Here is a 12,162-nt window from a genome sequence, read left to right as displayed (position 1 = left end):
GAAGAGGTGAAAAGGATCACAGCAAGGCTGATCCCACTGGCTGAAAATCCTTTCTGCAAACTGTCTGATTGAGGGATCATTTGTGAGGCAGAAGGATACATCTGCTCACTTTGTCTATCACAATGGACTTTCCCAGAATGTGCATTGCTAAGAGAAAGCAGTTGGATGAGATTGTCCACTGCCACACACTGAGGGCTTCTCAACACAATGGGTAGGACCTGGTTCCTCCTTGTTTGTTGATGTACCAAACTACAGACATGTTGCCTGTTAAATTGCAATCGCTCCCAAGGGGAGAGCATCTTGGAAGGCCTACAACACTAAGAGCACTGCTCTCATCTCTAGAACAATGACATGCAGACTGACCTCTTTGAGGGACCAACTGCCTTGGACTGTTTTCCTCAGAAAATGCCCCCTCACCCTAAATGGGAAGCGTGCATGGTTACATGGGAAGCGTGCATGGTTACTGTGGCCTTGAGTGGAGGGAGAATAAATGGACGACCTTGACAGATTTGGTCTGACTATCCGCCATCCAAGATCCCTTTTGCATATATTGGTGATTGGCAAGTAAAGTATAGACCATTGTGTTGCAAGAAGCCATTGTAAAATCCTTATGTGAAACCTGGCCAATGGAACTAGAGTTACTGAAGGACCAAACCTGCTGAAATTTTGGAGCTGCAAATTATTTTTATAACCTCTTGTCACTGTGTCCAGTCTTGAGGGGGATAGGGAGGCTCATTGTTTTTGTGTTTAAGAATCTAAAATCAAAAGTTCGAGTTGGCTTCAAGTGTGATATTTTGTAGGTTATGGTTATCTTCAGATAGGAAGATGTCTGAAGAACCTGTAATCTTGCCTCTAGTAGTTGTTGCTAAGTCAGGGCAGAGAGGAGACAGTCGTCTAACTATGGAAACATTAAATCCCTATAGTCTCAGATGAGCTGCTACTACTGCCATACACTTGGTGAACCCCTTGGGGGCTGTGGTAAGACCCAAGGGCAGAACTCTAAACTAATAATAATGACAGGCTCCCAGCTGGAAGCAAAGGAACCTTATGATCACCTGTTCATCTTCATATGATGGTACACATCCTGAAGGTCTATGCAGCACATCCAGTCGTCCTGTTCCATTAAAAGGAAGAATGGACTGAACTGTGACCATCCAGAACTTGGAGCATTGAACTGATTTGTTCAAGACACTGATCCAGAATTGATCTCCAGTCCCCTGCCTTTTTTGGTACTAAAAAGAACCTTAAGCAATTTCCAGATCCTCTCTGGTCTGGTGGGAACTCTTAGATGACTCTTTCTAGCACTTTTCATATTTGCAGTGCTGCTTGTTCCCTCTTGCTGGGTGGAACATTGGGGATTTTTCTGTGAATAGGAGAAGGAAGGGAAAATGGTATAATATAACCTCTGGAAACGATCCTCTACATCCATGAATCAGATGTTATTTGCAGCCAGGCTCTCCGGTGCAAGGAGAATCGGACCCCCGATTAGCTCCAGAGGAAAACAACTTCCCCTCTTTTCAGGAGCACTGGAAGGGCCTCCCAAAGAAGGTATCTTGGGATCCCTAGTTTTGCGGGCCACCTCTGCCACGAGGGCAGCGTCTACCATTGGAGATCCCCCTCTTCCTCTAGTGAAATTACCTTCATGTTTGTCCTGAAAAGGTCCTTGGGACTTTTTAAACCACATTTTCACAGTACTTCTGGTTCCTGTGAAAGTATTTCTGAGGAGTGAAAAAAATGTAAGCCTACAGCACACAAGGTCTTTCCATCTTTCTCACACCAAAGATGGAATGTCCTTTACCTTGGGGCCAAACAAGGATGTACCATCAAACGGAGCATTGAAGGGCTCTGCAAAAATCACACAAGCACATTCAGGCATGTCTCCTTATAGAAACACCTGCACCTGAAGCTCTCATTGGCCCTTTGGCTACATAAGAAGTGAGCCTCATGGATGAATTAGATAAGGATTGTAGGGTAGCCAACTGAGAAGAAACAGATGTCTGTGCCTCCTCAGAAGTGGACTCAGTGAGGGTATCTGAAAGTTCTTTAATCAGATCCCTCTGCAGTCTCATAAAATGAGCCAAGTAATTCAAAGACCATAAAGCAAAGGTTGATTAAATAAACTCTCTTCCCAAATCTATCCATCGCCCGAGACTCCTTGTTGGTAGGTGGACAGAGGAGCTTTCCTCTGCAAGTTCCCATTTTAACTGCTGCCACCACAACCAAAGCATCAACAGGCAAACATTTGGACCAAAATTGCTGATGATCTGAGGCTGTTAGAATTTTGTCTGGTCTCCATAGAATTGGTTCAGTGGTATCAGGAGCCTTCCATACCTGCTGAGAGATCAACTCAATGAGCTCATCAGCAGGTGGAGTGACCCAGGGGGTATATGAGTGAGTACCAAAAGCCTCCAGGTACACCAACTCCTCTGGTGAAGGACTGCTGGAGTTCTGTTTTAAGATTTATAGGATGTCTCCAAAAGGACACGTCATCAGGAGGAGACCTTGGGGATCCTTCACCTATGTCTTCAGTGATGGACTCTTCTGGGGAATCCATGTGATTGCTCTTGCACTTCTTCCTATGGACCTAATTAGTGGGATTCTCTGGCAAGGTATCAGAAAAGGGGATGCCCTGTTGGGAAGCCTGGGGTTTTGCTACTTGCTGTCCTCATGAAGAGAAGGGTTGAGGCTCTGTGCGCAGAGAGGATTGAGGACCTGAGGGGGTAGAATGATCTGAATACCTGGAACAGACAGGACTCTCTCCAGGACGTCAAAAGCCAACCTCCCCAGAGAGGAATAAGACTCTGGTTCCAAGGTCTGTTCTGAGCCATAGTCCCTTCCCTGCTCCAAAGAGGGTCCCACCGAAGTTGAAGCCAGAGCCAAGCTCATCCATGCTAAGGCTCTAAGCAGTACAGAAGGTTCTGAAAACTTCAGGAGTTGACTAAGGGTCCAGAACCATCCCGAGACCTATGGCGCAAAGAGGTCTCTGGTTCCGAATGGACTGAAGAACTCAGAACAACTCAAAGTGGACGATAACTTCAGATCCAGGGAAAACTGTGCCAGTAGATTCAGATCCAAGTACTCTGAAGCTTCTGTAGAAGTCACAGGATACAAGGTTGGAGTAGTAGATATGCATGGCTCCTGACCCAAGGGGGTAGGGGCCGAAGTACCTGGTGTAAGTCCTTGAACCAGAGAATCTTCCTCATCAATCTCTCTAGGTTGTCTTCAGTAATGCTCTAGGAAGAATGAGTGGAAACTATGGAAGGAGACTTTGGTCTTTGCAAAAAGGAAGAAGGTAATCAAGACTGAACAGGATCAACAGAAGATGAATGCCTAGTCCTTGACAAGAAAATGACACACTGTGCCAGTTCAGGAGAAAAAGCTTTTGGTTCCAAAGATTTTGGCTTTGAAGGAGATTTGTCCAATGAAGTCTGTGTCTGACGTAGATGTTGACCCCAAAGCATTCCAGAATTAGGTTTCAGTGCTAACTGATCAGTTGTTGCTGGTAATGCATGTCTACTTTTACTCAGAACCAATAATGAAGTAAAAACTGAGGGGTTTTTTTTGTTTCTTAGTCGTCAGGGCTCAAGGGGAAGTTGGCACTGACGCAGGTCTTTTCTTCATCTTCTCGGAAGCTTTTGAGGAGGAAGAAGGGCTAGAAATATTTGCCATTATGTATTTTTTTGAAGGGGAAGCTCAAGATAAGGTCTTGCTAAAAGCAGAAGGTAATAGTCCTTTTAAAATAAAAAAAATAATTTTTTCTTTTGCTCATCTAAGGCTCTGAGAAAACCCATGACAAACTGAACAATCTTCCTAAAGGTGACGTGGACTCCAACAATATACACAGAGGTTATGGGAATCTTATGGCCACACGACATTTTTTTTTTAAAACCAGCTTTATCCTCATCAGCCATAATTCTCCACACAACTAACAATAAGAAAAAGGAAAAGGATCCAGAACATCTCTCGCAGAGGTACAGATTTTTGCAGAATGTTCATATTTTTGGCCCGTTACTCAGAATTGTGTTTTTCTGTCAAATCATTGCCAAATCTTTGATGACTTAAGTCAGAAAATGACAATAGACATTTCAGATTCAGACTCCATAGCCTTCAGAAAATTTGTGCCAATGCATCACCCGTTATTCTATCAACTTTACAGGTTTATAAGAGCAATATTTAAAAATTCCCCTATTTTGGGCATTTGTCCCCTCATTATTTATGGCTTTGTCCAGATTTCTTGCTGTATGAAGTTGAGAGCAATTTTCCAGAATAGGAAAAAGTGAGTTTTATTGTAAGGGCAATGATGGAAAGACAGAGAGATCAATAATAACAGAAAATACATTGAGTGTAATGGAAAGGACTACTAACTAAAGTAGTTAGACAAACACAAGAAAATTAGAGTTATAGTTTGAAGAGATTCTAAATAGTTGCAAAGTAATGGGAACAACAGTATTTAGTAAGATATGTGAAAGGGAAAGGATTTTGGAGAAAGAGGCAAAATACAAAAACTCACAACTTATCTGCTCAAGAGCACTGACTAATCAGGATCTACTTTAGAACATCGAAAAATTGAACGCTCACATGAGCAATACATCAGGAATTCGATATTTCGTTTTTTGGATCGTAGTACAGTGAAGATCAGAATATTTGCCCTTTCCTCACTGTAGTGCAATCTCAGAGTAGGAATATATATTTAGCTGGCGGGGGGGGGGGGGGGCACAGACCCCCACAATAGCGATTTCGAGCTCCTGGTTATTCGCTCATGTGAGCGTTCGATTATTTGGTGTTCTGACTTAGACCCATTAACCATAGTACCAGCACAGTTTGATCCGAGGGATTGGATCAGAACCTACAGGCTGAGGAGAGAATAAAAATTGACATCAGATCACATGTTGCAAAGACATGTAATGGGCTCTCCAAATCAAACAGGAATACTTCACTACTGACTGGCAGGGACAGTTCATAAATTCAAAGCCTATAGCAACGTGGGTATCCAGTAGTAAGACGAGAACTACAAGTGTATGGTGCTTTAACAGCTACTGACACCTCACTGTACACTGTAAAACCCACCTTCAGGTACTCATATGCTTAGGCCATCAAACTCAGAAGCTGCAGAAGGGTCCAATCCTGCCTGCTGCATACTCGCCTCCTCTCAAAGTCAAGACCTCCTGCACCGTGTGTGTGTGCATAAATGGCCATCATAAAGAATGTTTACCTCTGCCCAAGTAAAGACAACTCTGTCAGCATCAGAAAGGACCTCTCCCAGCTGAGATAGACCCACTCTAAGGCTCAACACCATGGAAGCAGTCAAGATACAGAGAACATCTGAAAGTCACTTGACAAAGCCACTAGGAGCCAATTATCCAGGTCAAGGACCAGACAAAGGTCCTTCACCTACAAGGCTACCATTACAATGGATAACACCTTGGTAGATAGACTGGAAGCAAAGGAAAAAAAATAAACACAAGCATCAGCACTTTGTACTGAAATTGGTGCCCACCCAGATCAAACAAGTACCTTTTCTGCAGAACCTAGACAATGATGTGCCATAAGGTATATACTGTATACTACAACACTATAGACATCACATTCTGGAGTGTTACCATCTGACATACAAGATTTAGATACTGAAAGTTTTGAGGTACAGGACAGAACAGAATTCTCCTGGACCCAGTGTGACATGGGAGTAAAATCCCTGTTCTGTCTGAAATACAACCTCCTTTCCAGTACTCAGCATGGTTTCATACCAAACCATAGCACCACCACTGCCTTACTCTCCTTTACTAACACTATCCTTCAGCATAAAAACAATGGCCATCTCTCCTCTGCTACTTTTCTAGACCTAAAGCATTTGACATGGTCCCACACAAACAACTTATCTCTGTCCTCAATAACCTATCCTTCTCACAATCAGTCACCAACTGGTTTCAGAGTTACCTGTTTGACCGCCAACAATCCGTTGTATGGCAGAATGACATATCTCCCCAACTACCTGTCTCCATAGGGGTTCCCCAAGGATGCATCCTTGGACCCCTACTTTTCTCTGTTTACACCAATAATCTAGCCTCTGCCACCAAACATGGCACACTCATCCAATACGCAGAGGACTCTACCATCATCTGCTCAGCTCAGTCCCTACCCAAACTGCAAAAAGTCACACAGGAAGCCTTTTCCTCTGTTGAAACATGGTTATCCGATGCCCAATTAATACTAAACCCAAACAAAACTAAACTACTCATCTTCCAACCCACCAAACATACTCAAAACAACTCTCACTTTAACATCACAGCAAAAGACAACACCACTATACACCCAACTGAACACACCAAATTGCTAGGAGTGGAAATAGACAAACTAAAATTTGACATTCACATATCCAGGACCATAAAAAAGTCCACAAAAAACTAGGAGCGTTATACAGAAATAAACAATTTCTCACCAAAGCAGCAAAGATTTCAATAGCAAATTCCCACCTTATCTCCACCCTACTTTATGCCTCTCCAGTATATACCAACCTAAGGCAATGTGATCTAAACAAGCTAGAGACCTGCTACAACAAAATCGCCAAATTCACCACAGGGGCATCCTACCGTAGTCACCACCATCTCTCACTTGCTGAACTGGGCTTGCTTGAACTCCCTCACCTCCTTCAGTGGTATCAACTCTCACTCGCCCACAAACTAGTAAACCATCCACTAATGTCCCATCCCTCCAGAATCTACTCCAAACCTATCGCACCACCAGACCACTAAGATCCAGCAACAAAAATCACTTGCAGATCACTAAAGCCAATAACTCTGCTGGTGAAGCACTATTCTCTTGCGCCATAGCCAAATTATGGAACTCACTCCCACCCACAATTACCTCCATACCATCATGCACCAACTTCAAAACTTTATTAAAAGCGCACCTAAAAACATGCTGGCTATGCCCCTGCAACTCCCACTCTAATTTCATCCACCCCATCCAACTACTACCTTTCTTTCCACTCCACTAACTACCTTGATTATAGCAAGCTCAGATGCTCATAAGCCTAGTACTTATTATACAGCAGGAACTTCTCATCATTACATTTGTTAATGCCCGTTATGTACTTCACAGATAAAGATTCTAGTTGTCTACTGATGTACTATGTTCTTAATCTATAAATAGGTTGTAAGTAATTTCTATGTTAAATTGTTAATCGCTATGTAATCCAATGCAACTACTGTCTGTTTATTTTACTGTGGAGCTTTTCTCTCCGGGCCTCCGCTGAAAATGGACCCACGTCCAGTCGGACACTCCCGGTCAACAAATTTACATAAAATAAATAAATAAAAATCTCTTTAAGAAGAGAAATCTGCGTCTATCCAATGAATTCTACAGAGCCAATCTGGTCTTTGAGGAAATCCCTTTCTGAAGCTAAAGAAGTGTACATGCATCATTGCAACTGTTTAAATGTATATATTGTAACAGTGGATAATCTCAATCCATCTGACTTGAGAAATAAGCAAGAAAATTAAATTACTGGGCCTAGGCTGTAAAGATGTTATCTCACAGTTTTGAATGCAGCCAGAGACAAAAAGTCTATACTAGGAAGCTTCCTGCGTTGTCATTGGGGTGAACTAATTGCTACTCTGAAAGGGTGGAGGTTTGAAATGGTTATACGACTTCCAGGAGCAGACCTTAACAAGGTACTATATGTGTGTATATTACTAGCACCTAGGTGTTAAATCCTGACAGCTTCTATCAATGGGGGTTTGCATGGGAACCAGACGTCTTGTATGTCATTCTGTACAAAAATAAGGGTCTAGATCAGCTTAACGAAAGCTGAAAACTAGTTGATCGACCTCTAATGGTGGAACATCCAAAATAAAAGACACGGACCAGTGATTTTTTTAACAGGGAAAAAAAAAAATCACTGGGCCGTTGTCAGGAGTTTGCCATTTCCTTCGCTGTAGTGAGATAACACATAACTACAGCCCAATGGCAACCACAGCAGCAGCAAAATGAATAAATAAAAAAATAATGCATGGAGCTCTAAGTGGAAGCCTACCGTAAGAGCTATTGCAAGGGTTTGCTAGCTCTTCCCCATCTCCAGAATTACAGAGAACTGAAAAAATACTGATGTACTATGGAGAACTGGAACTTCAGAAGGGAAACAAGTTAACAGAGCTCAGTCACACACAAAAAACACTGTTGCCAACCCTGTCCAATATTTCAGACTTTCTATCATGTGGTTAAGTTAGAAAACTAGTGTGTTCCCCAAGAAATATGCTTTACCCCACAGATAGTATAGAACTTGTCCCTAGAGACAAAAATCTTAACCCACTTAAATGTCAGCTTGCAAAGAAACATTCGCGACAGCAAAGGTGAATAGCATTCATATGCTTACAGGCTGCAAAAAGCAGCATTCCTAAGCACAAGCTCTATAGGTTGGATGACCCATGGTTGCTCCACCTTCTCTGTTCAGGGAAGAGGATCACCATCCTTCTCTATCAAATAAGGGCCTCTATCTAGGGAATCAACATTCTATGGCAAAGTATGAGGGAGACCATAGAATTAGCTCCAAATTGTGGTACAGCTCTCTCACAAACAGGGTCAGGCCAACTACTGAAGGCAGAATAGGGCAATAACATCTGGTAATATGCTTACTAAAGACAACTCTGGAGTGAAAAATGCCGGTCTAGAGCTGCCAAAGCCATAGTGAGGGCATGAGAGAAGCAGGCAGCTGCCCCAGAATGCAGGTTGTTAGCAGTTATGACTAGCACTGTAGAAATGGTGCATCTCACACCCTGAAAGAAGTCTTGGCAATCATTTCAGCACTCCACCTACATAAATGACCATCACTGTTTCATTGTTATGAATTACAGTAAGGAGCAAATGTAACTCTTCACTACATTTTAGCAAAGGTGTTTGTCACATTAACAAAGAGCTATTTGCCTAGCATGAAGATCCTCCTCCCCACTCCAGATTCCCTTCCCCGACCAAACACATCAATGAACTCTAGCAAGGTACCATTATATTTTTCTGCCACCAGTGTTGGTGGTGCTGCGGTAGCGTTGTCACCTCACAGTAAGACGCTGTCCGGTTAGATTCTCAGCTAGAGCGTCTTATGGGTGGAGACATGCGTGAATGGGCGTACCTTCGATGAAGGTTGTGCATCAGGGCTGGTAACTCGGCCACATAAAAGTCAACTACCAATCATTAGTGGATCGGAGTTCAGCTGTGGCGACCCCTAACCGGGAAAAGCCGAAACACTCAACAGTGTTGATAGAACAAAGAAATGTTATATTTCCATACAGCAGCTAGCCATTAATTTTGACTGGACATTTTTTGGTCCTCAGCCCCAAAAGAAGTCCCCCCCCTTAACTTTAAATTTGGAAGAGGAGAGGCACCAAGTGGATGGTATTACCCAAGGGACGAACCAACCTAGCTATAAGCCCTGGATGCTGCCAAGAATCCACATTTCTTACAGTAGATTTCTGCACGGAAAAATACCACCAGACATTGAACAAATGTCTTAACTAATGCCTGGGACTGTGATATGGGCCTTGCTGATATAGCAAAACCTAGTGGCCCCTCCATGATCAGTTCTCAGCCTTCACCACTGAGCCCTGCCAAGCAAAAGGTGACAGAGCCTGGGGAAAAGAGTTCTCAGTGCTACAATGAAGCATGCGGTAGAGGCCCTTGACAGACTATTCAATAAGTGTAAGTCAGTCAAAAGCAAGTCTGACAGTTGAACTGTCAGGTAGGCAGCATTGACATCAGATGCACTACATCCACAAAAGTGGTTGCCAAGGGGCATCCCTCCTTGAATTTCTTTGCTTAAGTGGAGGTTAGGCAAGAGTTGGGCCACTTGGGGGAGAGGGGTGAGTTGGCAATGTGCAAGAAAAGTAAGGTCACCTTAGGAGTGGGGCAGACCCACCTCCAGGAGAGTATCACCAGTGCCTTATCACAATGTTCTGACAAAAGCCACTTTTCACTTAACAGTTTTGCCTGCAGATCCATCGAGCAATCTTAGCATCCTCCATCTTTCAAGACATGGGTAAGAGACAAAATTCACCAGTCTGTATCTCTGGTGGTCTGGGTTAAAATGCTTGACACTTGTAGTATTGCCTAGCATAATGGCCTTCCCCCAAGCTAGAGAAGCAGAGCTGGTAAGGGCCTTGGCTCACAAACATGCAGTCGAACACTGCAAAGGCTCCAATTTTTTGGCTAATGCAGAAATTGTTTTTATGCACATCAAGATAAAGATTCAAGCTCTTACAAGAGTTAGAAAAGGTCCAAGTGGTTCACAGACTGCCTACAGTCTCCTAGCCCAATACATGGCACCATAATATGTGCCAGGAGGAGGCATTTGAGTCCCCAACATGAGGATTGGGTGGGGGGGGGGTGCAAGTCGACTGATTATCAAATCAGTTAAAAATATCACTTTCAAGAAAATTCTGTTCCAACTGCAGTAGAAAGTAGTACAGGAAATCTGTTTCTACAGAATCTTGTGTACAACTGCTCACCTTCTGTACAACTGCTCACCTTCATCAGCAGTGCATGCCCAGAGATCCAAGCCAGATAAATTCTTCACTCTTCTACAATTAACATACCTGCCATAATTCTCAACTGCTATGACAGCACAGAACTATGACTTTGGTCCTCAGACTGACACTTCGTCTTCCTAGATTTACAGGCATTATTCATAAAGTCAGACGTACTGAAAGGTACATACCTCTATGCCTACATAAAGACTCCCCATCATTAACTGTATAGGGATTACTAAAATACCTTTTTTTGTGAAAAGGTAAGAAAAGTGCTCCTATTTTTGACCCTCTATTATGACTTTTCATACTCAGAGGTAAACTACTTGGCACTCAACCTTCTGGTCTCACAAATTCCAACCAGCCACCCATCTTATTTATGCCCTTTCCTAGATTTTATATACATAACACAACTGTAGTCTTACAAACAATAAATACTTATTGCAAATAACTTAATACAACTTTTTATTGTAAATCACTTACCCAAACTTATATTTAAATGACTGCGAATGTCTGTACTTGCAATTGACATTGGTGGTTGTAAACCCTGAACTGAGCCTGGAAATTGTCCAGTGGGATCAGCACTCTAGCTTGATCAGCAAATATATTACTAAAGGAAATATATACCAACTAAGCTGCAAGATTTTATGTTGTCTTTCGGCTTTTCCCAGTTAGGGGTCGCCACAGTGGAACTCCGGTCCACTAATGATTGGCAGTAGATTTTTATGTGCAGAGTTGCCAGCCCTGACGCACAACCTTCAACAAAGGTACACCCATTCACACATGTCTCCACACAGAACACGCTCTAGCTGAGAATCGAACAGGACATCTTACTGTGAGGCGACAACGCTACCACAGCATCACCACCGCAGTCTCAAGCTGCAAGACTTAAAAAAAATAAAATAAAAAAAATAAATAAATAAAAGCTGCAAGATTTTATACATGTTTTCCACAAACTGACAGTCTGCTATGTTTACATCAAAAAGGAAGAGAGAGAGGAGACAAGATATGAACATTTCACACATCGCAAAAATATCCAGGCAAAGAAGTTACAATCTTAAAAGAAAAACACCACAAATAAGAAACGAAAGACTGCACTCAGAAGATACATGGTGGATGGTTTAAGGGATTAAGACTTTACAGAAAAGATGCATAAATAAGAAATGAAGGGAAACAAAAACAAACTGTGAATTTAGGAGACTCCATAAAATACCCGAGGGCTACACAAATAGGCAAACTGGAGAGATGGCATTCTTTTGCTAGAATGAAGAAAAAAAAAAAAAACATCCTTCTGTACTTTTACAAGTCTTAAAAGCTTACCATGAAAAAGGGGGGGATGGGACTGTACAGAAGTTACAGAAAGCTCAAATAGCACTGGTAACATTAGTATAATGTGAACAGCAATAAAACGAGGCCCGAATTAAGAGCTGATAATCTGGAATTACAATGCAAGACGAATGATCATTTAATATAATAGCAACAAACATATTCAGGGACCAGATGTAATGTTACATTCAGCAATACAGACAAAGTAAATGTGGTTGCAACTTTGGAGGGGTGGAGTTACTTCTGGAGGAAATTTAAACTATAAGTATATGCACGATAAAAGACCTACATAGTATATACATGTAATTCAAGCCACACAACAATA

The 12,162-nt window shown here is 42.3% G+C and overlaps 1 protein-coding gene across 5 annotated transcripts in view; it reads right to left on the bottom strand.

Moving 5' to 3' along the window:
- Nucleotides 1-12,162, bottom strand: part of RIPOR2 (RHO family interacting cell polarization regulator 2) — a 3,249,967-nt gene that overhangs the window by 2,134,871 nt on the left and 1,102,934 nt on the right. The window lies entirely within an intron of this gene.

This window comes from Protopterus annectens, chromosome 3.part1 (genome assembly GCF_019279795.1).
Source record: "Protopterus annectens isolate FY-2018-M chromosome 3.part1, PAN1.0, whole genome shotgun sequence".
NCBI lineage: Eukaryota > Metazoa > Chordata > Ceratodontiformes > Protopteridae > Protopterus > Protopterus annectens.
Note: the sequence above shows the minus strand (reverse complement) of the source record. Positions and strands in the feature narration are given on the sequence as shown.